Source organism: Malaclemys terrapin, chromosome 23, assembly GCF_027887155.1.
Source record: "Malaclemys terrapin pileata isolate rMalTer1 chromosome 23, rMalTer1.hap1, whole genome shotgun sequence".
Lineage (NCBI taxonomy): Eukaryota > Metazoa > Chordata > Testudines > Emydidae > Malaclemys > Malaclemys terrapin.
In genome coordinates this window covers 10,092,725-10,120,485 of record NC_071527.1, presented here as the reverse complement: position 1 = coordinate 10,120,485, position 27,761 = coordinate 10,092,725, and the positions used below count along the sequence as shown (strand labels likewise).

General features: G+C 55.5%; 1 pseudogene; it reads right to left on the bottom strand.

The window, feature by feature from the left end:
- Positions 1-1,628: 1,628 nt before the first annotated feature.
- The window catches only part of LOC128828370 (cAMP-dependent protein kinase catalytic subunit alpha-like), a 99,448-nt pseudogene continuing 73,315 nt past the window's right edge, over positions 1,629-27,761 (bottom strand).

Genomic DNA, 27,761 nt, shown 5'->3' with positions numbered 1-27,761 from the left:
GTCATCCCTAAATGCATAACCTTACACTTCTCACTATTAAATTTCATCCTATTACTATTACTCCAGTTTACAAGGTCATCCAAATCTCCCTGCAGGATATCCCGATCCTTCTCCGAATTGGCAATACCTCCCAACTTTGTCATCCACAAACTTTATCAGCCCACTCCTACATTTGGTTCCGGGGTTAGTAATGAATAGATTAAATAGATTAATATAAATAAAGCAGGATCATGGCTAGGTATCAGCACCCCCCCTCCCAGCTGATCTCTCATTGGAGGGGCTAATCATGGCTTAACACCCCTCCAACCTGACCACAGATCTAATGGGGTCACTCCCTGGGGGGAGGGAGGGCAGTTCAGAGTCGGGGGGGGGGAAGGGGGAAGAGAGATCAGGGTCTAGTTGGTATCCTGTGTTCCTTGCCTCCTCCCCATTTTCTGGTTTCTCCTCCCACCTTGTCATCTTAAAATGTAAATCGACAGCATAAAATCAGAGGTGCAGAATGGAGCCCCAGGACGATTGTGGGTAAGGGGAACCCTTCCCCCCCACCAGAAAATCCTTTAAGGTTATTTCTGCAGGGCACCATTTGGCCTATGGGGGGAGGGAGGGAGAAGAGTGTATAAGCCCCCACTGACCTGGGGGAAAATAACCAAGTGCCCCAGAACCAGATCCTACCTGCAACCCCCACCCCGACACACAAGAGGACAGGCCAAAGAAGGGGTGGGGGTGGGGGTTGGGGGCAGCTCACATTCACAGCCTAGATTCAAAAGGCAGCATTTTATTTCCAAAGGGAGCTAAAAATCCAAAACCCACCAGCGAGATTCCCTCTCCCAGCACCTCCATTCCAGCCCATAACCGACCCCCAGATCTTCCCCTGCCGGCCTCACAGAGAGCAGGGGGGGGTGGGGAAATACTGTCAGTTTCTACCTGAAAAAAACAGATCTCTCTTTTTTTCCTTGCTAAAACCTGGACACATTCAAAGCTTGGAGAGTAAGAATTCCTGGCGGGGGAGGAGGAGAAGAGAGGTGTCACCATGGATGGTGGGGGCTGATGTAGGGTAAATTAGCCCGGCCCAGCCCCACACCTGGATTTTTAAAACCTTCCCCCTCCCCCACACACATCCCCAAACGGAAAATAAGGTTTAATGTACTTTATTTTTTAATAATAAATAATAAAAAAGCCCAACCCCCACGTTTATAAAATGAGATTTCCCTCCTTCTTCCTCTTTTCAGAGTGGAAGTGGGGGGCCGGGATTTTGTCTCCCCCTTGGGGGGTGGGGGGATTCAAAGCTATTCCGGAAGCCAGGATGTTGATCTGCCATGTCAGTGGGTGTTGAGGCATCTTTGCTCCACACCCTGCTCACAGAAGCCTTTGCAAATAGCCATGAAGATCTAGGGGGGAGGGGGCGCGGGATTTGATGGCAAAATACGCCCCCCGCACCCCCTTCAAAAACTAAAAGCCACCAATAAAGCCGGCCAGGATGGTGGGGGTGCAGCATGTGTGGATTGAGAAGCAGTGTGGGGGTAACCAGATCAGTGTGAGGGGGTGGAAAGTAACCAGTGGGAGCAGTGTGTGTGTGTGTGTGGGGGGGGGGGGGCAGGATGAGGAGAGCTGCTGGGGGGGGGGCGCCTGCAGGCTTGTGATGGTGGGGGGGGAAGCATGTGCAAGTGTGTGTGTGTGGGGGGGGGGGAGATCAGGGGTGCACATGGGATAAATTAGTCTCCTGCCCTTCTCTACTATCATTTAGTTAGAATTTAGGTTTAGAATAAGGGGTGTACTGCTCCCCCCGTAGCAAGGTGAGACTCACCCCTGCGGCGCCTCCTCCTGGTCGTCTCGGGTATTAGCTTTTCCAGCGGTCAATGCGCCCTTTGCAGGCTGATGTCCTGCTTGCCACTGGGCTCCTTTCTCTTGGAGGCTTCCCCCTAGCAGTACCCCACTGTCTCGCTAGATCTCCCCTCCACAGGGAACCCCCAACCCACTATTCCCACCTCACCTCAGTATATGGCTACTGCAAGTCATCATCTAGGCCCTATTCACTGGGGCAGACTGCAGTATAATTGCCACTCATCATTGGCAAGGAGGGTTTGGACCTGCTGCCTCTGCCTACCCTAGAGCTGCCCCTGCAACCCCAGTACCTATTTGGCCTAACACTAGGCCTGCAGCCTGGGGGGGTTTCCAGGCCGGAGATCCCCAGCTCCTATGACCTTCCCCTAGTCCTGCTCCAGCCTAAGTACCTGCTCAGCTCCCAGCAGTAGGTCTCTCCCTCTCAACAGACTAGAGAGAGTCTCTGTCCTTCTGGCCCACTGCCCTCTTATAATGGCCAGCTGGGCCCTCATTAAGTCAGCCACAGCTGTGGTCAGCTACCCACTCAGCCTCCCCAGCTATTCTTAATCCCTTTTACACTGCTGCAGCCCTGTCCAGGGCCACTTTTACCCTTTCAGGGCCAGAGTGGGGTGATCACCCCACTACACCCCCAAACCAGATCCAGGCAAATCCCTACCCCTCCACCCACAAAAATAAGACACATAGGCAAGGAACTCTGGTCTTTCTGCTGATCAACTCCAACCCCGCCCCGCCTGTGCCCTCCCGGGGGACACTGGTCCTAGAACTCCGCAAACTCCTTGGCGCGCTTCTCAGTGATCGAGACCCGGATCGCCTCTTCCTCGTAGTCGAAGTTACTCGTGTCGCCGGGACCTTTGCACTTTGGTATAAAGGGAGCTTCCAACTGCAAAGGGAGGGGAGGGAGAGGTTGGGGACGAGGTGAGGGATCAATTTGTATCCCCCCCCCTCCTGGATCTGCTGGGGGGCACGATTAGGCCCCAACTTTGTAACAAGGCAGAGAAGGATCAGCCCTCCCCCCCAATCCAGCCAGAAACCCTCACACTTTGCAATCATGGAAGGGAAGCCCATGACCCCCGCTTAGGAGCCCAGGATCAGGACTCCCAGCACTCTTAAGGGATACAGGATCAGGACCCTTAGCAACCAGATGAGGGACACAGGATCAGCATCTCCTCAAGCCCTCTTTTATCTAGCCAGAATCCCCTCCTCTCACTTAGCAATCAGGGAAGGGCAGGGGCTCATGAGCCCCTTGGATCCCCGTAAGAGCCCCCACTTGCATCATCAGTAGGGTTTTAATCAGGACCTTCAGCACACCCCTCTCCCATCTGAGCTGGAAGAATAAATGCCATAAGCTAGCAACAGCAGTAGTAGGCTGTTATCCTCAGGGGGTGGGGAAGGACCATGCTTTTGCCACCATGTTACAAACAGGTGGCCGAGGGCTCCATACTTTAAACCAGTGGTCTCCAAACTTTTTTGATCGCACACCCCTATCAATAAAATTTTTTTGAGCATGCAAAAAAAAAAAAAAAAAAAGCCACTTGGACTCCCGCCTGATGCACTCCTCCTGCCGTGCACTCCCAAGGATCCGATCCTCTTGCATGCCCCCTGGGGTGCGCATCCCCTACTTTGGAGACAACTGCTTTAAACAAATGCTGGGTGAGCAAATCTCCCTCTAGTGGTTGGGCCCAGCCACAACACCCTGCTACAGAGAACCAGTAACCAATGCGCTCCTAGAGGCCTGGGCACTGATGATCCCAGGTTCAATTCCTGCTGATGGAGGCTGCATGCATGTGGAAGTTACCCAGGCTCTCCTCTGCCCACCGCCGCCCTCCTACCTTCCTCTGGTAGACAGCGATCCAGTCAGTGGTAGCAAACAACTCGTGGTTCTTGATGTTATTGACTCCGTTCTTGAGGTTGCCAAAGCATTTGGTGAGGTCCACCTGCAGCAGGTTCTGGAGCAGGTCCTTCAGGTCCGAGCTGAAGTGAGAAGGAAATGGGACCCAGGGTGGGGAGGAGAAACAGAGGTTTGGCTTTTACCTGCCCTGCCCTCATGGCTAGATTCATAGATACACTTAATAATGTACAGTCCCTAGCAGAGGGGGATCATGGGCTACACCTGGGCACCTAGGCACTACCGTAATACACCTAGTAATGTACAGTCCCATAGCACAGAGAGGCCCTGGGCTACCCCTGGGCACTGAGGCACTACCATAATACACGTAATACGTACATCACCTAGCACAATGGGGTCCTGACCCATGACTGGGGCTTGTAGGCACTATCGTAAAACACCTAATAATAAATAACAAGCCCTTTAAAAACACTCCAGGAGAATGAGTGGACAAGAAGTGGGGGCGCTACTGAGGAATGACACAGGAGCTGAAATGGTTAATTAGCAGCCACCCCCCAGCTCTTATTGAGCATTTTTCCTCCACAGATCTCAAAGCAGGGCTGCCACATCACTATCCTCATTTTACATAAGGGGAAACTGAGGCACAGAGAGAAGTGACTTGCCTAAGGTCACTCAGCAGGCTGGTAGGAGAACCAGGAACAGAACCCACTAGACCACACAACTTTGTTTTTTTAAACCCCACTAGGTTTAAAGCTGACCGTGTCCAACACGAGTGCTTGGAGATCCTTGGCAAGAAGGCGCTGGGGTGGGCAGAGGAATATTATGGGCTCTTGGTTACTATGGCGATGAGTGCTCTACCAGTGCCTGGAGATGACTGATGTGTTTAAGGAATGTTTAGTCTTGCAACGTAGCAAGGTTATGGAGGGTTTTGCAACTCACAACAGTGTATAAGAAAACCAAAGACACCTGTTCTAGGATACCCCATGAGAGTTACAGGGACCACAATGGTGGTGGGGTGGGGGATGGAGTCCATGTGTTGGGGAAATAGGGGTACGTGGTGAGGGAGGGTCTATGTGTGGGGTGCAGGGGGAATGGGGTACATGAAAGGGAGGATGCCCGGACGCCCAGGGCCCACCAGTCCACTGCCTCGTTATAACCCTGCTTGGGGAAAGCAGACCAGGGTCACACACCGTACACCTTGGGGGCGGGAGGAACCACCTGGTGGCCAGGGATCAGATAGAGATCAGGCAGTGGACAGGCTAGGGTGACCAGATGTCCTGATTTTATAGGGACAGTCCTGATTTTTGGCTTTTTCTCTTACATAGGCACCTATTACTCCCCACCCCCATCCAGATTTTTGACATTTGCTATCCGGTCATCCTAGGACAGGCCCTCCCCAGCTCACCTTGCTGAGGATGATCTCGGGAGTCAGGTATTCCGGGGCCCCACACAGAGTCCAGATCCCGTCCTTCACCTGCTTGGCAAAACCAAAATCAGTCACCTGCAGCCAAACCACAGAGAGGTAAGAAGCTGGATCAGCCTGGAGGCTGTGACAGCAGGAGGGGAAGGGGGCGGAGCAGATGATTGATGTATTCTGGCAACGTTATGTTTCTGGGGGTGTCTTGGTTTTGGGAAGGGGATGGCAGCAGAGAGACTTAGGCAGAGAGGAGATCACTGCAGGGAGCCAGGAGCCAGAACTGGGATGGGGAAGGGAAGGAGTGGGGGAGGGGTGGCAGCATCACCTTGATGTAGCCCTGCTGGTCTATCAGGAGATTCTCTGGCTTCAGGTTTCGGTAGATGAGATCCAGCGAGTGCAGATACTCAAAAGTCAGGATTATCTGAGCAATGTAGAACCGGGCATGAGATTAACTGCAATGAGGTGGGAGGAGAACGTGGGCATCCCGGGCCAGATCCGCCCCCTGAGCCAGCCCAGCACCCTCAGCCCCCTGCCGCCCTTCACCTTCCTTATAGATCCCTGACTCCATCTACCCTGGCAACCCCAGGCAAGATGCCCCAACCCTTCTAGGCCTGGTGGCCCCATCTGCTCTAGCCAGACCACTAGCCCTAGCACACACATCCCACCCCCATTGCTAGACCCTTAACTCCATCCAGCCTGGCAACCCAGGACAAGCCCCTCCCAGACCAGCATCTCCCCCCTAGCCTCAACAAACACACCCATGGACCCCCAGCTCCATCCAGCCTGACTCCATCTAGCCCTGGCATCCCTGGCCACTGACTGTGGCTAGTGCTGGCAGAAGACCTCAGCAGCCCTCCCCATGGGGAATCCTTTCCTGACCAGCCCCAGTTGGGGGATCAGGTCACGCCCTGCAGCATGAGGATCAAAGCCAGCGTCGCTGCAGATGCTGCTAGTGGATAAAAGGTCTAGTGCTCTACTGAACTAAATCCCAAATTCACAGCTGTGGAATCTGAGGCACAGAGTGAGTCTACCCCCTTCCCACAAGGAGTGAATGGCAGAGGCAGGAATAGGACCCAGGAGTCCCGACTCCCAGTCCCTCTCCTCTAAGTGCTAGATCCCACTGTCCTCCCTGAGCCAGGGATACAACCCAGGCGTCTAACCGCCACCCAGCTCTAACCATTAGCGACACTGTCCCCAACATTGGCTCCCGTGGCAACGCTCACCTGAACCTCCCGATCCGCCGTAGGTGGGAGAACATCTCCCTGCCCGGGATATATTCCATCACCATGTACAGATTGGAGTTATCTTACAAGGAAATGCAGCAGCAATGGAGTGCAAAGGACAGAGCCACTCTGACCCTCTGTCAGCGCCTGCGACACCGGGATGAAGCTGCTCACCACACCCCTGCTCCTTTATTAGCCCCATCCCTTTCAGGACGCTAACTCCACATGTCTCCAGGGAGCCTGATGCACTGGCCTGGCTTCCACATAGCACACAATGCACTGCACCCGCTGCCTGCGAGATAACAGCCTACTATTGCCGCCAGCTGCTGCTGTTACTCTTTTAGCTCAAGGGCCAGAGGGGCTGTGCTGTGGTGCCGAAGATCCCATGCACACACCTGCAGTGGGAGTTGCTGCACAGATGCAGCTGGGGAATAGACTCACTAATGAGAGGACGTGAGCTTTATCTGCTTGGAGTATTTAGTGCTAGAGCCCTAGGAAATCCAACCCCTCCCCACACCTCTGGTCTAGGGGCAGGGACGGGCAGGCCCAAGAGGGATTTCCCAGCTGCGACCACTATGATCAAAGGGGAAACCCAACCTGCCGCCAGGTCAGATACCCCAGAGGAGCAGAAGCAGGAAGTGAAACTTCTCAAAAGCAGAGTGTGAAATTGACCAGGCTGGCTTCATCCTCCCTCAAGGCTTCAAAGTCAAAGAGCAGCCTCCGAAGGAACTCCGCTGAGCCCAACAAAGCCATTCCACTAGTGAGACCCTACCTGACTCAGCACCCACGCACGCACCAGTGGAGACCACTGCCCCTGCCCTCAGGCCCAGGGTGAATTTCCAGCTAGCCCTGGAGCGAGGGTCCAGGTGGGGCATGGGCTGAGCACCCAATGCTGTACAGTCGGAGGCCTTTTTCTGCAGCCAGATTAGGAGAGCAGGAGCCAAGAAGCAGAATGTCACATCCTCACATTCCATCTAAATTATATCAGAACAATGGAATACCGGGCTGGTAAGAAGGCTCCTGTCCTAATAGTGCCCAGCATCACCAGGCAAAGAAACAGATCTTAGGATGCTCAAAGGAATCACTTAGCGGCAGTGTGGGTGTGAAATCTCTACTTCTTGATTTTTTTCCCTTGCTGGTCCCCACTTCTCTATTGTTTATCTGTCGGATTCTTTGATAGTTTCTGGTACATAACTAGTTTTGCCAGGTGTACATCAGCTAAGATGGTGGCGTACAACTGGGTAAAGAATTGTTTCACACTACGTTAGGATTGGTCAGAGAATTATTTTGTAATACTTGATTGGTTAAGGTAGAGCTAAGCAGGACTCAAGTTTCACTATATAAATTGGGATCCAAAAGGAAGTTCTTGGGAACCAACTCCAGGACACACCCAAGACCAGAGCTGCCAGACCTCAACACACTGCCAATGACACCATGCAGAAGCTGGAGTACCAGGACGACCTGATCCTGACTGGCCAGCAGGGAAAATTCATCTGCCTTATTGGGAGTGATGGGCTTTGTACGAGTAGCGTGTGTATTCTGTTCTGGTAACTGTGACGAAGTGGGGGGTTTTCTTGGGTTTTTCAATGGTTTGCATGTAGAGGGGGTGGGACTCAGTTTCCCTGGGTATTACTGGTTTAACGAGGTGATAGGAGAGGGAGTTTGTTGTTACAGAGGACCAGGGACAGAACTTGGGACCCCAGCCTATGGCCTGGAGAATGGATACCCCAGCGACTGGTGACCAGGAGTCTCAGCTCGGGAGTTCTGGTTCTGGCCGGTGGGAAGACAATGGGCCGTGAAGAGAGGACCTCAGTGACCTGACCAGGCGGTTCCAGCCACAGGACAGCTGAAAGGAGAGGAGACCCAGGCAATCATGTTTACCAGGACGGAAGACAAAGGACAGAGGCAGAACCTGGGGGAGGTGATATTAGATGCCCAGCTGGGAAGCAGGGGGGCTCTGGGCTGGAGAGGGAGAGCAGGCAGAGCCCACCTGGATGCAAGGGAGACTTGGATGTGCTGTGCTGAGGGAGGGCAGGCCTGAGGGCCCAGAGAGTTTCCTATGCCGTGTTCAGACACTCAATAAACCCTCCTGTTTTACGCTGGCCGAATCTCACTCCGGTCTAGAGAACAGGGTTGCATTATTCCCTCTGGGAGTGGAGGCCCTGGGGGTTCAGAGCGAGTGGACTCCCTGAGGGGGCCCACGGCGAGAGACAGGTGTGCTAAGGCTCAGAGAGGTGTGGTTCCAGGAGCTGGAAGGGCTTAACCCCCGAGAGAGACTGGACCCCGAGAAGGGCTGTCACACTGAAGGGGGTTCCCCCAGGGACTGCACAGGGCCAAGAGTGGGCACGACCTGTGAGTCCGTGACAGTAACTGTTAATAAACAGAGGTTAAGGATATTTCTGTATGAGGCTCTTTCCCTGGGAAAAGACCCTGCAAACCCGCAGAGTGTGAGGTGACGCCCTGAGCCCACGAATGGTGAGGCTAGGTGCCTAATTTAAGAGGGTTACGCCTTGAGCCCCAGGAGCAGGTTAAAGATGGGTGCCCTAGAGCAGTGGTCACCCAAGGGGGTGCACAAGAGGATCCTTGGGGGTGCGCGTCAGGAGGAATACTTTTTTTTTTTGGCTTCGGCACCACAGGGGGTGCGCGATCAAAAAAGTTTGGAGACCACTGCCCTAGAGCCTATGGGGAACAATGCCTGAACCCTGCTGTCTCTAAGAGGATGAAAGGAGCTCAGACTTGGCAGCGTGGCCCGTCCCTGGTCTCCCTGCTCAGGCAGTTCTGGTCTGTGTGACATGGACCTTTCTGACCCTCTAGCAACTAAACAGGCCCCAACACCCTAGTGGTACCTTGATGGGACCCAGTCAGCACGTACCAGGCCAGACTCCTAGCTCAGTGGGGTAAATCCAGAGCAGTCGCATTGATTTCAACAAAATTCTCCCACATTTACACCCGCGGATTCAGGTATTTATTTTACGCTGTCGTAGGAGAATTGATTGGCTCAGCGAGCCAGCCTGTGTAACAGAGGCCGCTGGCCCCACTGCTACTGTGTCACCCAAGAGCTACACGGCACGGAGCAGGGGTGACATTTCCTTTGTAGCAGCTTCTGCGGACAAGGGGCCAGAGATCAAAGTTATTTAACCCTAGAACGATGAGGGGCCCCAAGAAAACGACTCTGCCAGCACTGCCTGCTGCTAACACGCCCATCACCCTGGCCTCCAGGCTCCCGCAGGGGCTGCAATTTATCCTGCAGCCTCCTCTGACCTGACGACTCTTCGTCACTACAACCCACTAACCTCAGGCTGACAGACAGGAGACAGGTCTCTCTTCAGAGCCAGCCCCTCTTTAATCAGGCTGGCCACAGAGGGTGCCGTGTAGCTCAAAGGCACAACTATCTTTGCTCTCCCCCCTACACACAGGGTGTAGCTCACAGGCCCAAAGATCCAGGTTCAGAGAAGAGGGTCCAAGCCACATTGCTGGGGCCTGAATTTTAGCTGTCACAGAAACTCCATCAGGAGGAAACGATCCCACGTGATGGTTTCAAAGTCCCCACAAAGCCAATTGTGTGTGAAGTTAGGACTTCCTCTGAGATTCCCCGCAAGCCAGAGCTCATGCCCTAGGGCCAGCGCAAGGGAGCCAGAAACTGAAACCGACTAGGAGCAAAAGCAAAACTGAACAGGTTGGGGGGGAGGGAGGAGAGAGAAGTATCACTGTTCAAAACCTAGAGTCAAAAGCAGAACAGAAGAGACTGAAAAAGGGGAATGATCCAAACTGATTTTTCTTAGCTCCAAACCTGATCCCAGATGTCAAGAGATGCATACTGTGCCCTTTGACCCCTTCAGCACAGCTTTGGTTTTAAATCAGAAGAGAATCGAGGGGATTGTGGGAGTCGGGGGGGGGGAGGGGGGAGGAGAGACAACTCAGGGCCAGGCTGGCAAGCAAAGGACACCTATCTTGAAAGAATACTCTAGCTTGACGAGGAATTCAAAGTTGACTACCTGGAGGATGTGTTTCTCGTTAAGGGTGTGCTCAATTTGTTTCAGCTTTACTACCTGGGAGAGAAGAAGAGGAAATAGCAACATCAGATCTTCCTCTGCTGGCAGAGCACCTCCTGCACCTCCCACACACTCCCCCTCTCCTGCATCCCCACGCAGGGTTCAGCTCCAAATCCCTCCCCCGCACTGGGGATTCCACGGCCCCAGGCCAGATCTCCATGGCAGCCCCCAGCATCTCACCTTCTGTTTATCCAGAATCTTCATGGCATAGTGATTCCCGGTCTCTTTGTGTTTCACCAGCATCGCCCTCCCAAATGAGCCCGTGTCCAAGGTCTTGATTTGATCAAACTGATCTGGAAGGGAAAAAACAAACCTGATGGGGGGGGCCAGACTGGTCCTGCGGGCATCAGGAAGGAACCTGCCTGTGACAGTGGGATTTGCACTGCAAGACTGGACGGGTCTTTAATGACCATGAGGGGTCAGAGCTTCGGATTTTATAGCTCACCAGAAATGCAGCCCCTCCAGGGTCAGCACTGACTGTGACGGGAGAGCACCCCCTACTGAGCCCCCCCACTCCCTGCAGCACAGTACCCCCTAGCACCACACTGGGGGTGTTCTTGAGAACATTGATATGAAGTAGATGCCACATTTCACCACCAGAGGGCACCAAAGGAAACCGCTATGTTTTTAATGAGACACAGACAAGGGATTCTCTGCTCCTTGGGCAGAACCAAAATCCAGTTCCAGACAGGCGACCAGCCCAACTCCATTCAGAGGGGGGCTGGTGAACGTTAGAGGCAGGGGAGGGGATGGGAGTCAGGACTCCTGGGTTCGAGCCCTCGATCTGGGAGGAGAGGGAGTGAAGTGTATTGGTCAGCGGGCAGGAGACTAGGAGTCAAAAGATCGCTTCCTAGTTCTGCCACCAACTTCCTATACCCTTGACCCTCTGGGCCTCAGTTTCCCCATCTGTGCCATGGAGTTAATGACACAGGGTATGTGGGAGGACTAGCAAAGTGACAGTGCTGCAGAACCACCCCAGGCAGCATTTCCAGTGGGGACAGACCCAGGGCTGACCCCCAAAAGCTTTTCCGGCACCTACAAACTGAGGCACTGCGCTCAAGCGCAGGCAGCAAATGGAGGCCCTTTGAACAGGGTCCTGTTAACACAACCCCCCGAGAGCCAATCTGGGGCTGGGCTGGACGACCACGCTGGAGCCTTGGGAGGAGGATGGGGGAGGGGGAGACAGGCTGGATCAGGAGTCCCACATGGTTAGTGTCCCCCTTCCCCAGCAGAGTGGAGTTGAACCTACAGAGTTCTTGGCCCTCCAGTTACCAGAGGGAAGATTTGTGGGAGGGGAAAAGAGCAATTCAGCCCTGCCCCCCAGGAGCAAAAATAACCCCAGGCCCTCAGTGGAGGCTGTGTGGCAAGGAGGCTCAGTGATGGGGAAAGAGATCCAGGGGGGTGACTGCAGAGTAATCAGCCTGGGACTGCAGAGGCCTTGACTGGGGGGGGTGAGAGGTGATCTGGGTTGGGGGCACAGTACCTGGGAGGGGTTCTCCCATCTCTTGAGGAAGTCTTCTTTGGCTTTGGCTAGGAACTCCTGCATTGTAAGGGAAACAGAAAGGGAGCAGCGTGAGGAGCCAGGAGGGGTGGGCACCCAGTCTGGTGGACAGAGCTCCCCTTTCAGCCCCCCCTGCCACCCCCCGCTCAGCAAAGAGGCATGCAGGTACAAAGGGGGTGGGGATTTTAAGCATATCAGAAGGATGGCAGTGCCTGATTGGCCACAAAGGGCGGCTCAGCTGGGGAATGGCTAGAGAGCGGTCCATGTGGGGGCACTCCCGCAACACCCCCCACCCCCGGGCCTGCCCCTGGACACACCGAACAGCCCCGTTAGGGAGGGGTAATGCAGCCTCCAGTGCCTAACAAAGGGGGCCTACTTGTGCCTCTACCCCCCGCTGAACATACCACTCGGGGGTGCCTGTTCCACGCCCGCAACACACAACCTGCACCCCACAAGGAGACACTCATAAAACCCTCCAGTCAAATGACATTAAGAGGCGTGGATCACATTGCCCTAATGGCAGGATACGGGATCTACTTGTGCTGCCAGGAAAAGGTGTGAAGGGGGAGGAGATTCCCCCTTAGCTCAAAGGGCAGAGGCCTGTGTGTAGCCTTTTCTCAACCATGCAGGCAGCACCATGCACCAATGACACCAACAGCCCATAAGGGGGTGCCACACACACACACAAAGTCACAAACCCCAGTTGGGCTTTGCCCACAAAGGGGTTAAAACAACCAGCCACAGCCTCCACAGCAGCAGCCTGGGAACAACCAGTGCCCCACTCTCTGGCATCCAACCAGGTGATCCTTCCTTCGCCAGCCGGGCTCCCCGTCCTTGCGGCCAGATCCCAGAACCACGGGAGGGGGGATGGGGATTGGAGCAATCTGCAGCATCTGGAGGGATATTTGGTACCGAGAGCCCCTTGTATCTTCACTGTTTCCTGCTGCTCCCGACAGGGACAAGTCCCGCAGCTCTTAATAGTGCAAGAGATGCCCACGGGATTTGAATGGCTGCAGCAAGGAGGCCAAGCAGGGAGCAGCAGCAGGAAGTGGCTTTGAACCCAGAGCTCACCCCTGCCCCCACCGTCACAGGCAAGTCTCCCCGACACCAGAGATGTATAAAGTTAATTTCCTCCCCCGGGATCACTGGTGCTCAGACGCCAGGGAGAGGACAAGCTAAAAGCCTAGATCCAGATCTAGATCTCCAGATCTCCCTGCCGCCCCACTCTCACCACAACAACCCACTCCCTTCCCAGAGCTGGGGAGAGAACCCCAGGCACCCTAGCTCCCAGCCCCCCACTTGAATCACTAAATTGCAACACTTCTGTGGAAACCTGGCACCACCGTGCTCCAGTCCTGTCCCTACCCTAAAGAAAGGGCTGAGAAATAGGCCAGGCGAGGCCCTGAAATGCACCAGCAAAGCAGGACAACATCCTACAGATGTGACTGATTCACTGCCGGAGGGAAGGAGACCAAGATTATGGGGATTCCCCTAATCCCACACGATAGGGCAGGGCAGCCCTGAAAGGGTTCCAGGGACCAGCTATTTGCTGGCTAACTACCCCTGCCCACACACCCCTTCACCCCGTCGCCCCCACACCCAATCTCCCATGGAGCCCTACAGAGGGGGACTGAATTCACATCTGCGTCTCCCAGCCACGCGCAGGAGACGCGGCTCAGTCTGTCTGACCGACTTTCACTTTGTCTCCTACTCTCTCCAGATTATTTATAGAAACAGGCTTGGCTCACCAGCCAGTCTCCCACCATCGAGCCCACCCTCGGGGGTGGGGGTGGGGGTGGGGGGGAAAAGCAGGGCCTTTAAAAAGTTGTCAAACTAGCCCCCCCCCCCCCAAATAGGGGGAGGGGGGTGTTACATTTTGTAACCCCGGCCTTCGTACAACACAGTTGTTTTTCATAGGGACTTGGCCCTGATCCTGCAACGGGCTTTCAAAAACAAGGCTATTCTGTTCTCGCTAGGTTCTTATTCTGCTCTTATCACCCCAGTATCTGAATGCCTTTCAGTCATGCATTAAGCTATGTGACTGCACATCTGTCACGTGGTTTGTTCTCTCATCTTCTCCCTGGAAGGAGAAGTGGGGTGTCTTGTTGTTTGAGAGGTTCTGGTAGGTCAAAGAAAGGTGTCTGGATTTGAGATGGTCCCTGGTTCATGTGGCAGGTAGTTCCACAGTCTATAACCAGACCCTGCACAGATGAACTTCATCATGGAAGTAGGTGCCATTGTACCAAGGAAAAAACGGTTACCTACCTTCTGTAGCTATTGTTCTTCGAGATGTGTTGTTCACGTCCATTATACATTAGGTGTGTGTGCGTCGCGTGCACGGACGTCGAAAACTTTTTCCCTCAGCGGCTCCCGTCGGGCCGGCAGGGTCCCCTCCCTCCCACCAGAGTGGCACCCCGCTTTAGCGTATATATAACCTTGCGGGCCCGACCCTCCCTCGGTTCCTTCTTGCCGGTGACTCTGACAGAGGGGAAGGAGGGTGGGAAGTGTAATGGACGTGAACAACACATCTCGAAGAACAACAGTTACAGAAGGTAGGTAACCGTTTTTTCCTTCTTCGAGTGATTGTTCACGTCCATTACACATTAGGCGACTCACAAGCTTACCATTGGAGGAGGATAGGAGTCAAGGAACAATTGATTGAAGCACAGCCTTGACGACCACCGCGTCCTCTTTGACCAGGTGGCCGCTTTACAGATTTCCTGGAGTGGAACCTGCGCCAAGAAAGCCGCTGAGGACGCTTGGGCCCTAGTCGAGTGAGCCCTGATCGCCGGGGCTGGTATGTTGGCGAGCTCATAGCATGCGTGGATGCAAAGCACAATCCATGCTGACAAGCGTTGAGCCGAGATAGAATGAAAGGCCAGCCTTTCTCCGCAATGGCAATGAACAGTTGTGTCGACTTGCAGAATGGCCTGGTCCGTTCCAGATAGAATGCCAAGGCTCTACGGACATCGAGGGTATGCAGCCTGCGGTGGCTTGGGTCTGTATGGGGCTTGGGGAAGAACACCGGTAAACAAACGTCCTGCCCCATATGAAATTGTGTGACCACCTTAGGAAGGAATTTGGGGTGTGGCCTCAGTTGCACCTTATCCTTATTAAAAAAACTGTATAAGGGGGTTCCGAAGTGAGGGCTCTCAATTCCGATACCCTCCTAGCCGATATGATGGCCACTAGAAACACTACCTTCCATGAGAGGTGCATGAGGGAGCAAGAGGCTAGGGGTTCAAAGGGCGGTCCCATGAGTTTAGTTAGGACCAGATTAAGGTTCCATGCAGGGACCGGCAGGTGCGAGTAGGGAAACACCCTCTCCAGCCCCTTGAGAAATCGAATTACTGTGGGGTTGGAGAATACCGAAAACCCCAACTCTCCCGGGTGGAACGCCGATATGGCGGCCAGATGCACTTTAATTGAGGCGGGGGCGAGCCCTTGATGCTTGAGGTGCAGCAAGTAGTCCAGTATTGATGGGATGGAGGACCGGAGAGGCTGTATGAGATTATGCTCGCACCAGAGAGAGAATCTCTTCTATTTGGCAAGGTAGGTCGCTCTTGTGGAGGGCTTCCTACTACCAAGAAGAATTTGCTGGATCTGCTGGGAGCACCTATGCTCCGTATCGTTTAGCCAGAGAGATACTATGCCGTGAAATGTAGCGATGGTAGGTTCGGGTGGAGTAGGCGACCCCGGTCCTGCGTGACGAGGTCGCGATGGAGGGGTAGGGTAATTGGGGCGGTCAAGGACAGTTCCAGCAGGGTCGTGAACCAATGCTGACGCCAGTGCGATGAGGATGACGCCGGTGCGATGAGGATGACTGTTGCCTTGTCTCTGCGGGTCTTGAGCAGGACCCTGTGGATGAGCGGGAATGGTGGGAAGGCATAACTCAGGCTCCTGCCCCACTGAATCGCGAAGGCATCTGCCAATGAGCCCGGGCTGAGGCTCTGGAATGAACAAAACTGAGGGCATTGGCTGTTTTCCTTGGTGGCGAAGAGATCCACCTGGGGAAACCCCCGCCTCTGGAAGATTGAATGCAGGACGTCCTTTCTCAGCGTCCATTCGTGTATGTGGTAGGACCTGCTGAGGCGGTCTGCTAACCCGTTTTGGACCCCTGGGAGATATGCTGCCAGTAGTTGGACTGAATGGGCTATACAGAAGTCCCATAGGAGGAGCGCCTCGTGACAGAGGGGAGAGGATTGGGACCCGCCCTGCTTGTTTATGTAGAACATGGCGGTAGTGTTGTCCGTCAGAACTGACACACTGTGGCCTTCTATGGTAGCGTGAAAGGTATGGCAGGCGAGGCGAACTGCCCTCAACTCCTTCAAATTGATGTGGAGCAACTTTTCTTCCCTGGACCATAAGTCCTGGGTCTGCAGGTCCCCTAGGTGCACCCCCCAGCCCAGGTCCAACGCATCTGTCACTAACGTCAGGATGGGTTGTGGTGTGGCGAAAGGGACCCCTTCGCAAACGTGCTGCTGATCGAGCCACCAGTGGAGGGAGTTCGACACCCGAGCTGGGATTGTCACTACTAGGTCCAACAGGTCTCTGTTGGGGCAATACGATTGGGCTAGCCACAACTGTAACGGTCTGAGTCTTAGGCGGGCATGTCTGACTACGTGTGTGCAAGCCGCCATGCGCCCCAGGAGTTGCAAACAGCATCTGGCCGTGGGAAATTGTTAGCTGGAGCTTATGACCCTTTGAATGGCCAGGAATCTGAAAGACTTGCCCGTGCCACCACCGAGTCCAGGACTGCTCCTATGAAATCCAGTCTCTGCGTGGGGATCAGTGAGGACTTGGGTACATTGACCAGTAGACCGAGCTTGCAGAACACCTGTAACGCCAGTGCCACGTGGGAGCAGACCTCGTCCTCTGACCTGCCCCTGAGGAGCCAGTCGTCCAAGTACGGGTATACCCGCATCTTTCTTTTTCGAAGAAAGGCTGCCACCACGGACATGCATTTCGTGAACACTTGCGGGGCCGTTGCTAGGCTGAAGGATAAGACCGCAAATTGGAAATGGTGTTGGTTGATGGTGAAGCGCAGGAACCACCGGTGGGCAGGGCGGATGGCGATGTGAAAGTACGCATCTTTCATATCGAGGGCAGCATACCAATCCCCCGGATCCAGGGATGGGATAATAGCACCAAGGGAGACCATACGAAAACGTGCCTTGACCAAAAATTTGTTTAGTTTGCGGAGGTCCAAGATAGGACGGAGGCCCCCTTTTGCTTTGGGAATAAGGAAATATCTGGAGTAAAACCCTTTCCCCCTTAGGTCCGGAGGGACCTCTTACACTGCTCCTACTTTGAGGAGGGCCCGCACCTCCTGCATAAGGAGTTGCTCATGAGAGGGGTCCCTGAAGAGGGACGGGGATAGGGGGTGGGAGGGAGAGGGCGAGGAGAACTGAAGGGTGTATCCCGCCTCCACCGTGCGAAGGACCCAGCGGTCCGATGTTATACGAGACCAAGCACGGTAAAAATGGGACAAGCGATCCCTGAAATGTAGGGGAGGATCCGGTATAAGGGTCGGTACGCTGTCCTCGATTGCAGCTTCAAAACCCTTGCTTATTTCCCGGCTGCGGCTTGCCTTGGCCTTGGCTTTGGCCCTGGTTAGGCGTTTTGATCCGTCTACACCTGTTATCCCTGCCCCTTCTGCGGTATGGTTCCTGTCTAGGACGAGGGTGGTATTGCCTCTGCGGTGGTTGGGGCTTAAAGGGTTTCCTCTGTGTCACTGGGGTGTGCATTCCCAACAACTTGAGGATTGCTCGAGAGTCTTTGAGGCTATGTAATCTGGCATCCGTCTGGTCTGAGAACAAGCCTGACCCCTCGAACGGGAGGTCTTGCAAGGTGTTTTGCATCTCTGGGGGAAGGCCGGAAGCCTGTAGCCATGCCGAGCGCCTCATCACCACTCCTGACGCGATTGTCCTGGCAGCTGCGTCCACGGAGTCAATAGAGACCTGCAGAGAGGATTTGGCTACTGCCTTCCCTTCGTCCACTAAGGCAGCGAACTCAGGTTGTGAACCCTGGGGCAGGGAGTCCTTAAACTTGGAGACTGATGCCCAAGAATTGAAATTGTGTCTGTTCAGAATCGCTTGTTGGTTAGCGATCCTCAACTGGAGGCCCCTGGATGAGTAGACCTTCCTACCAAATAAGTCCAAGCACTTTGCCCCCTTGGCCTTGGGGGCCGGGGCTTGCTGGCCATGCCACTCTCGTTCGTTGACCGCAGAAACGACCAGCGAACAGGGTGTTGGGCGAGAAAAGAGGAAGTCGAACCCCTTGGAGGGGGTGAAGTACTTCCTCTCTACGCCTTTTGCAGTTGGTGCACTGGAGGCCGGTTTTTGCCATGCTGTCTTATAGTTAGACTGTACTGTTTCTATGAGCGGGTGTGCGATCCTGGAGGGGCCTTCCAGGCTTAGGATGTCAACCATGGGGTCCTCCTGCTCTACCGTCTCCTCCGCCTGCAACCCCAGATTGAGGGCTACTTGGCAGAGCAGTTCCTGGTGCGCCCAATGGTTAATCGGGGGAGGGCCGGACACTCTCGTGCCCGCCACAGCTTCATCTGGTGAGGAGGAAGAGGTTAGGGCCTTCTGTGCGTGCTCCTCTTCCTGCAACTCCTCACCGACTGGGCGCTCCTCTGGGGTCTGTCCTATAGTGTGGGTCTGAGACGGTGCCGAGTTGGCTCTGTCTCGCTCCAGTGGTCTGGAGACCGTGGCCTCCTTGCGAGAGAAGGGGCGCCCCTGCGGGGAGCGGGACCGGTGTCCCGAGGGGCCAGATCTCGAGGTCCTGGATGGTGATAGGCCCAAGGGGTCCAGAACGGCCAATGTCCTGGATGGCCCCACTGTGGGTGCCAAGCGGCTTAGTGTTCCCTACCGGCTGGTGCCCTGTGGGTAAATCTGCTGGACTGGCCCGAGTCTGCCTCCGAAACCACGGACGGTGACCTGGATGGCCACGGTGGTGCCATGGGACGGTGCTGGTCCGGGGTCGGAGAGTAGTACCTCCATGACTGGGACTGTGAGTAGCGTCTTGCCGACCTGGACCGGTACCGGTGACCTCGGGACCGGGAACGACTGCGAGTGATCGGTCTTGGGGAATCGCGTGGCTGACACGTCCCGGTGCCTACTTGAGTAGGGCTGCTGGGTCGGTGCCGGGCGCTTATTGGGGCCTGACGGCTGTGCGGCCCTCTGCACCAAGGGTAGCCGGGAGTCCACCGAGGCGGAGCTCGACAGGGATCAGTACTGTGAATGGTGCGGAGATGGTGATCGTGATGGGCGCACCATTGCTGGCTTGCCTCTGGATGGCAGTCTTGGCGGATTATCTTTGGCTTGGAGGGGGCCCTCAGCGGACAATTCGATGAGATCCTTTGCTGCCTCAAATGTGTCCGGGATGGAGGGCTGTTCCAAAAGCTCCTCCAGCCCTTCCTCCTCACTCCATGTGCCTATCCCGGGGCTCGACGGGCCTTTCGGCGCCGGAGCCACTGGCACCGAGATCTGTCCTGGGGCTGCCACACCCTTAGGTGCACTCTAGGTCTTTGCGGGCGCTACCCTCTTATGTGGGGAGCGTCCTTGGGCCTTGGGTTGGCCCTTCGATTTTGTCGGCAAAGATGACCGGTGCCGGGGGCGGTCCTGCTGTGTCGGTGCCGTAGGCTTAGGATGCCACGCCGGTGCCAGATCACGAACCGATGCCGGGGCACTCCGCACCTAAGTTGACGATGCCGCGGCCTGATGCGTCGAAGTGGAGGGCTGTAATGCAGCCTCCATGAGCAGCTGCTTAAGGCGAAAGTCTCTCTCTTTCTTAGTCCTGGGCTTGAAGGCCTTACAGATCTTGCAGCGCTCTTTTTGGTGTGCTTCCCCCAGGCAACGGAGGCACAAGTCGTGGGGATCGCTTATCGGCATAGGCTTGTGGCACGTGACACAAGCCTTGAAGACTTGGGTGTGTGGCATCCCCGCTGCCCAGGGCCGGTGTCGGGATTGACCAAACACCTAAAACAAAGGAGCTTAACTACTACTAAAGAACTGATAACTGCTAAGAGTAACACTAACTACTAACGGCTAAGGGACACTCTCAAGCGAGAGACAGAGTTGTTCCAACGCCGGTAAGAAGGAACTGAGGGAGGGTCGGTCCCGCAGGGTTATATATATGCTAGAGTGGGGCGCCGCTCTGGTGGGAGGGAGGGGACCCTGCCGGCCCGACGGGAGCCACTGAGGGAAAAAGTTTCCGACGTCCGTGCACGTGACGTGCACACACCTAATGTGTAATGGACGTGAACAATCACTCGAAGAAGAAGTAGAGCTGTCAGCCATTATCTTTCTGCCAAAGTCGTACGCTCATTTAGATCCCCCTTGGCGCAGGCCACGGAGTGCCTTGAAGATGGGGACCGAGAACTTGAACTTGCTTTGAAAGGCAGAGGCTCTGAGGTGAAGCATGAGGTTGGAAACTGCTACTCAGAAGCTGGTGTGCATTAGGTTTCTGTAATCACAAAAGTTAGGCCTAAAACTTGTCATGTCTCTTTAAGAGCAGTCTGCCCTCTGATTAGGAGACTCAGCTCTCTTCACCAAGGCAACAGACCAGCCTGCTTTGCCACCTGCGGGCGAGGAAAGAGGCGATCACAGGCAGCAAGGGGTTAATGCCAAGAAGCAGAGTCTCGGTTACCCAAGGTGAGAGAGGAGCCAGCTCTGTTTCAGATGGTTAAAACTCCTCCTCTCAGCTAGAGTCCTGTGAGCCCCCCCCCACAGCGCCACCTAGCTGCAGCGGGTAAACAGAGCGCAGACCAGGAGGGTCAGCTTGTAGGGGGAGCGAGGGGGTTGCACATCTTTGTGACACAGATCCTAGGTGGGAATCAGGCTCCAGGTCGGCAGAGCAATTTATTCTAACTCCACAGCACTTTGAGATGCCAACTGGTTTCACGCAGGGGCTGCTGGCCTGGTTCCTAGTGGGAATTGCCCAGATTCCTAGTGCCAGTCCAGTAGCAGCCTCAGATGAGGAGGAAGCAGAGTCTGGCACCAGGGGCCCTTCACCCCAGCCACCGGGAGGGTCCCTCCAGGGCAGACAGCGCACGGATGGCAGACCTGCTGGGTTCTCGGCTGGAAGAGCCAGGGCTGCTGATCTAGTGTGAAATTAACCAAGGGCAACAATACAAAGCCTGGATGTCTGAGACAAAGAGGTGGGTGGGAACCAGCAAAGGGAGATTTGGTTGCTACTGGGCAGTGATTTATGAGGATTCAGCTCACCTCCAGCCAGTCAACAGTTACTCCAGATCACAGCTGGATGGGCGGCTGTGGTGTAACTAACACACAGAGGGTCCGTCCCCTTTAACAGGCAGCAGCTAGCAAAGAAGGCAACACCCCCATAGGCCCCTCCTGACAATTTCCAGACCCAGCATGGGTTTGCTAACTGCTGATGCTCCACCCAGGAGCTTCTGCAGCGGTGCCCACAAGGCAAAGCAGAGCAAACCCCTGATGCCTTGCCCGGTATCAGTGCCTTGCTCTGCTGGGTCAGAGAAGTGGGCAGAAGCAACGTTAACCAATGGATCAGACCCTGGCCTGGGAATCAGGAGACCTGGGTTCTAGTCCTGGCTCTGACACTGACTTGCCATGAGACCCTGGAGAGGTCCCTTTGTGCCTCAGTTTCCCCATTTGTACACTGGAGATGATAGCCCTGCCTCACAGGCAGGTTGTAAGGATAAATGCATTGACTGAGGTGCTCAGATGCTACAGTGATGGGCCCTCAGAAGTACCTTAGATCAAGAGAATAAACCCATGAGTCCTGGTTCCCAGCCCCTCTGCTCTAACCACTAGACCCCACTCCCCTCCCAGAGCCAGGGAGGAAAACCCAGGAGTCCCAACTCCTGGTGCTACCAAACTGTGGCACGTGGTCCTCCCTCACTAGGCTATCAAGAAGTCAAGGCTTCCCCGCCACGCCAGGCCCGCTTGATCTGGAGGCAGCGCTCGGAAGGCCGAGACAGCAGAGGGTTAAAGGTGCCAGAGAAGCCGCTGGCACCAGGTGCTTTACAATCTGCTATTTTAATCCTGGTTACCCTGCCAAGGCACTATTGTTACAACCTTGTTTGAACATCCAGCCCAGGGCCTGGGATTGGTGGGCGGGTCAGAGATAGCTCATCCCTGCATCCTCCCTCCCCTCCCCCGCCGAGCTCTACCAGAGCCCCCAGTACAGACGTCGTGTGGGGACTTCCAAATCCCCCATGGGAATCCCACACACCCAAAACTATGGCCAGGGCCACCGAGTCGGGATGTGACCTTGACACAAGCGGCTGTGCAGTTAATTCAAGAGTACGAGCTGATCAACGTCCAGGTAACACTTGACAGGCTGCAAATAGGGAGGGGGGGATAAAAGGAGGGAATGAGGGAAAGAAAGAGGGAGCATGAAAGAAGGAGGAAGTGAAAGTGGATGAGAAGGAAAGAGTGAGATGAGACAGGATGTCAGAGAGGACGTGTAAGTTACACATGAGAGGGCACAAATCTGTCCCAGCAGCACAGGGAAGTAGCCATGACTATCCCACGGAGGGGAGCCAGTGGGTCCTTGTCCCACTCAGGGCAAAGAGATCCAAGCTCCCAGCCTCCCACCCACACCAAAGATCTGCAGCAATCAAGGACCAGGCGTTTGGCCTGCAGCTTCCCAGGCGCAGTGGGAGGAACGGGAGGTGCCACACACCAGGGACTGGCCTTTGGAATGGAGGGAGAGTGGGAATAGAGAGGGGAAGAAAGACAGAGAGGGAGTAATGAGGAAGAGAAGAATCCATAGACCCACTCCCTTCCCAGAGCTGGGGACAGAACCCAGGAGTCCTGACGCCCAGGCACCTGCTCTAACCATTAAACCAGTATGGAAGACTGGGAACCAGGTCTCCTGGGTTCCATAGACAGTTTCGCCCCCAATCCTGCGAGACTTTAGACACAGACCCCCCTCTGCGCGCATCAGTTCCCCCTCCCCCACCCCACCCCCCGCAATCACAAAACAAAGACAATCTCTCCCTTCAGAGGGGTTGTGTGTATGGGGAGATTAGCTACCATCAGCAGAACAGCGAGAGCCAACGGAGCAGCACATGCCCCACAAACTGGTTTGGACCCCTGGTGCAGACCCTCAGCGAGGAGAGAAGTCACATTCGGCTTGGCGGGTTTAGCCCTCCTGACATAAGAGCTGCCATCTCCAGAGCCCACGTCCCACCCCGTGCCTCCACAGCACCATCATCAGCTCAGCATGGCAAGAGGCTCACGTGGCCGGCGCAACACGGCCGATGGCTCAGGAGGGGCAGGAAGACAAGCTCCTTGATGTCAAGCTGCTGCCAGCGGTGACTGGGAACGGAGAGCTCCTAAGGCCTCATCTGCTGGGTGAGCTTCCCCCTCATCTCGACCCTGCCCCACAGGGAACCTTTCCAGGGGGGAGCTGGGCAGACCAGACTCAATCCGTGGTCTCCCCACAGAAGCCACCACAAACTTCAATGGCGCCTGCATCACAGGAGACCCCCCTCCACCCGCATCCCTACTAGGACTCAGACGCTGCATCTCTTTTCCCCAGCACCGAAACACAGCAGCCCGACCCCCCGGGACCTGGGGCTGCATATGGTCCTACCTACCCCCAGGGCTCCCATCCCAACTCACTCTGCTCATTCCAGGCGGCAGTGTGCTCGGACACATGGGCCGTCTTGCTGCGCGGCCCCCCAGTAGAAGATCCGCCCAGCCAGACTCTCCAGCTTCTGAAGCGGTGATATCTTAGCGCCTTTGTTCCTACTGGGGTTGGGGCAGGTCATTTCTGCTCCATGGCTCATGTTTCCCTTCATTTATTTATCTCCCTCTCTCCCCGGCCCTCACAACCAGAGTCGACGCTAAGCTTGGCCCCGATCCAGGAATCCTCCAGCCTTGGCCATTTCCCAGCAGCGGAAAAGACAGCAGGATCAGGTACTAGAGGAACGGCCCCAAGCCTCAGCAAAACTCCTCCACTCCCGACAGAGACAGGGGGCTTGAGCTGATTGCTCTTGACTTCTAACCGGGAGAGAGAATTTCCATCCAACAGCTCCCCCGCCCTGCAGCAGCCCCAGAGCGTGGCTGTCAACTCAGAGACCGGCGCGCGACTCTTCAGGGCCGGCCAGTCACATCCATGCACACTCCTCCCCGCCTCGAGCGAGAGGCAGGGAAGATCCAGGGACTTGGAAACAGTTTCTTCTCTCCCACATCTGTCCGGAGAGCTGGTTTCCCTGGTGAAGGGAATGGAGCTGGAGTAGGGGAGTCTAGTCACTTACGCAGCCAGCCAAGTCAGTTTCACTTCCTGGAGGGTGAGGGGAGGACAGATTCTGCTTCAGAGCTGATGGGACGGGTTTGCCAGAACAATAGCCAGTGACAAGGGGAAAATACCCACACAGCAGGGCTTAAAACAGCGCCCTGGCTCTCCGCTCCTCTCAAATCCTTTGGCTGAAAGCAGTGGGAGAGGCTCCCTCTGGCTTCACTACCGATCCTGCATGCATTGGCGGACAGAACCCTGGAAAAAACACCATTCTACAAGTACAGTGCCCCCCAGGCCAAGCCATTAGGGCTGCAAAGGAAATCGGGGGGTGGGCTTGTGGCTCACGTGAGGCCTGAGTCAGAGGGGTGCAGGTCCTTAAATCCACTGCTGGGGGCTCTGCTCGCAGAGACGAACAGCAGGGGGTTGCAGCGCATCAAGGGGGCTCTCCAAGCGGCGTTCAAAGAGACCCACATTCGGAAACCCTCGGCAGCACCCTGCAGCAGCACCCCAGGGAGGAGATCTCGAAGCATCACGGGGTTTGACTCTCGTGTCGTGCAGTTCCAGGTGGTACTGACCGACCCAGGACTCGTCTCCTGGAGATTTCTTTACTTTGCCTTTCCCAAACAAGCGCTGCTGCGCTCCTTGACCTCGGGAGCAGGAAGCCACTTTCAGCAGAAGCCAGAGAAAGACGGATAGTGCTCTGGGGGAGAAGCAAGAGGGTGGGATGGGGAAGGAGGAGGCCTTTCCTTGCGAGTCTCAATTTCCAAACAGCCGGGGTCTGCAGAGACCGGGACTCCACAGGCAGGAGGGAATCCGGAAAGGAAATTGCTCACTGTGGGTGCAACGGAAGAGGGGGGCTACTGTGTCAGCCCCCCAAAGGCATGGAGAAGGTAATGGACCAGCCGGCTGAACAAGTTCACCCAGAGGAAGAGCTGGATCCAGAACTGGAAGTCAAAATCTGAGCCTTCCTCAATCCCACGAAGGTCACTGGGTCTGAGCTCCATGCCGCCGCCCCCGGTGACGCAGACTTCGGCTCCTGGCTGCCGGGATCCTGACTCAGGCTGCCCTCCTTATCTACGCCACCCGAGGCTCACCCATGGCTGCACGGCTTCCAACCAGACCTCCGGGACCCTTTGCTGGGGGGGAGGGAGGGAGAAACAGGATGGGGGACGGGACCGGACCAGGCGCGGGGGGAGAAATGTCTGGACAGTAGCAGGGTGGCAAGCAGCCAGTTTCACTCCGGTCGCTTCCCAGGCTCAGGGCTCAGCCTGCCCCGGTGAGGAGCGCGCTAGGTATTGTTTCAGCAAGCGCCCCATGGGAGCAGCCTCAAAGGGGGAGGGAGAGCCAGGGCTGGGCACGCCGCCAGGTTCACATGAAACCCTTAAAGGCATCGGCTCCCTGCTCCACATCTGCTCTCAGCTGCTCCATCAGCCGCCGCAGACCAGCGCTCCCCGGGAATCTCAGCACATGGGCCCATGCAGCAGGACAGGAGGGTGGAATCCCATGAAACCTGGCCTGGCAGCTCCCTCATCTCAGGAGGGGTGTGTGTGCGCGTGTGATCTACAGCATCTCTAGGGCAGCAGATCAAACCCAGTCCAATGTGAAATTAATTTGGCAGGTCTCAATCCAACTCCTAGAGGGAGAGACCTCCCCGTCACAGAATCATCCCAGACAGACAGGACTCCTGGGTTCATTCTCATCATTAGACCATGCTGCATCCCCAAGCCAGGACTAGAACCCAGGAGTCCCGACTCCCAGCACCCGTTCTAAACACGCACACACACACGCCCCATCCCAGCCCCCACTCACTGCATAAGAGGAAAGGCCATGTTACTGCTCCTATCCCTTTTGAAGAGAGAGGCTGGTAAGGGCAGATTAGTTTCTGGGCTCCCATTCCAGCCCCTTTCAGGCCTTACCGCCATGGGATTGGGGGTGGGGTGGGGTCTCCCCACACAGTTCCCACATGGGAGGGAAATGGTTTTGTGATGGGGAGGCCCCTGCCTTGGGGAATTGGACTGACACCTGTCAAACACCTTTCACATTGCAGTGGGTTGGAGCGGGGCTACTAGGAGTCAGGACTCCCGGGTTGGAGGGCTGAGAGTCTGATCTTACCGGCTCATCTGGTCTTTGTCAGTACAGCCAGTTGGGGGCAGCTGAGGTCAGTGCTGCTCACGTGTGCAACAGGATCAGCTTCTTTGAGCTGCGCCTGGGTGAATGGAAGCCTTGACGTTGACCAGCCAACAAGAGCAGATCAGCTAAACTGCTGGGCGGGAAGGTCTGCACCAGCTGCTGCACGCTCAGCACCCCGGGGGTGGGTCTTGAGACAGCCCCTCCCATCTGGGACCTGTGCTGGAGCTTCACCCCTCCCTAGCCCCCCCATCACTATAAGGCCTAAAAGGGGCTTGATTGGAAGCCACTCTCCATGGAAGGGACTGGAGCAGGCCATCAGTGCCCTTCCTCCAGAGCTGGAGCCTAAACCCCTTTCCATGTAACCTGGGGTGCTCAGGGTGTTCAGGTCAGAACAATTCCATTGCCAGCCCAGTCTGAAGGCACCAGCAGAGGGAATTAACTGGCTGATCGGGGTGGGGGAAACAGATATGTAGCTGAGTCCACACTCCCGAGGGGCTGCCCCCCTCCACGTGCCAATCCGACAGGCTGGCGAGAGCGGTGCCCAAAGGGTTAACCTTGTGCAGGTGCAGCTTTGGCAGGACCAGGGGAATTTTCTGCCCTCTCAGGTGGTGGGTCCCGCAGGCGCAGCACGAAAGGTTTACAATATTCCAGCGTGATCATTAAAAATCATCCACCTGCAGCCAGCAACGAGCAGCAGCAGGAGGGACAAACGGACACTGCAGATGGCATTTTGCCCTCCTCAGCAATCAGAGCACCATGGCCCAGCCACAGATGGTGACCTCAGGGCAGTCAGCCTCATAGTGCAGCACCAGTGAGAGCCCCACTTGGTACACCCGGTCTAACCAGGGGCTTGTCTGCTCTGGCAGCCTGAAGCTCATTAGTCGTTCATTTCAGCAGTGGAATCCCTGCGTCACCCCAGAAGTGGGTGCATCAGGGAAATGTTGAATGCTCATTGCCTGAACAGCCCTGTGCACCCAAGGAGGCACCACTGGGAGTACAGGCCATTTAACCCAGACAGGTTCATTTTGGCCTAGCAGGCAAGCCACCCCGCTTTAGAAGCCACCGCAAGGACTCATGATCTTTGAACAACTGAGGCCCACCCACGCAGTTGCAAATGGAGAATATACACATCTCGCCCCCCTTAACCCTGCTTCTGCTCCCCCAACAGCAACCAGCTGGGTCTGTGAACACCAGGGAGAAGGGAAGTTGTAACACACCAAGGGGGGGGGGGGCGCGCGGGGAGGCAAGAGAAAGCATGAAATATAGATCTAGGCTCTGCACAGAACCCTCCACTCCCTACGTTACAGCCAGCTTTCTGTCACCATTTACCAGGGGCTGGGGCAGATTCTCCAGAACAGGCAATTTTCAAAACAAATGTGGATGCTTTTCTAAGAGATCTGCTCTAAGTCAAACGGGCAAGTCCTATGGCCTGTGCCACGCTGGAGGTCAGACTAGCACAGTGGTTTTCAACCTTTTTTATCTGCGGAACCCTAAACAATTTCAAATGGAGGTGCAG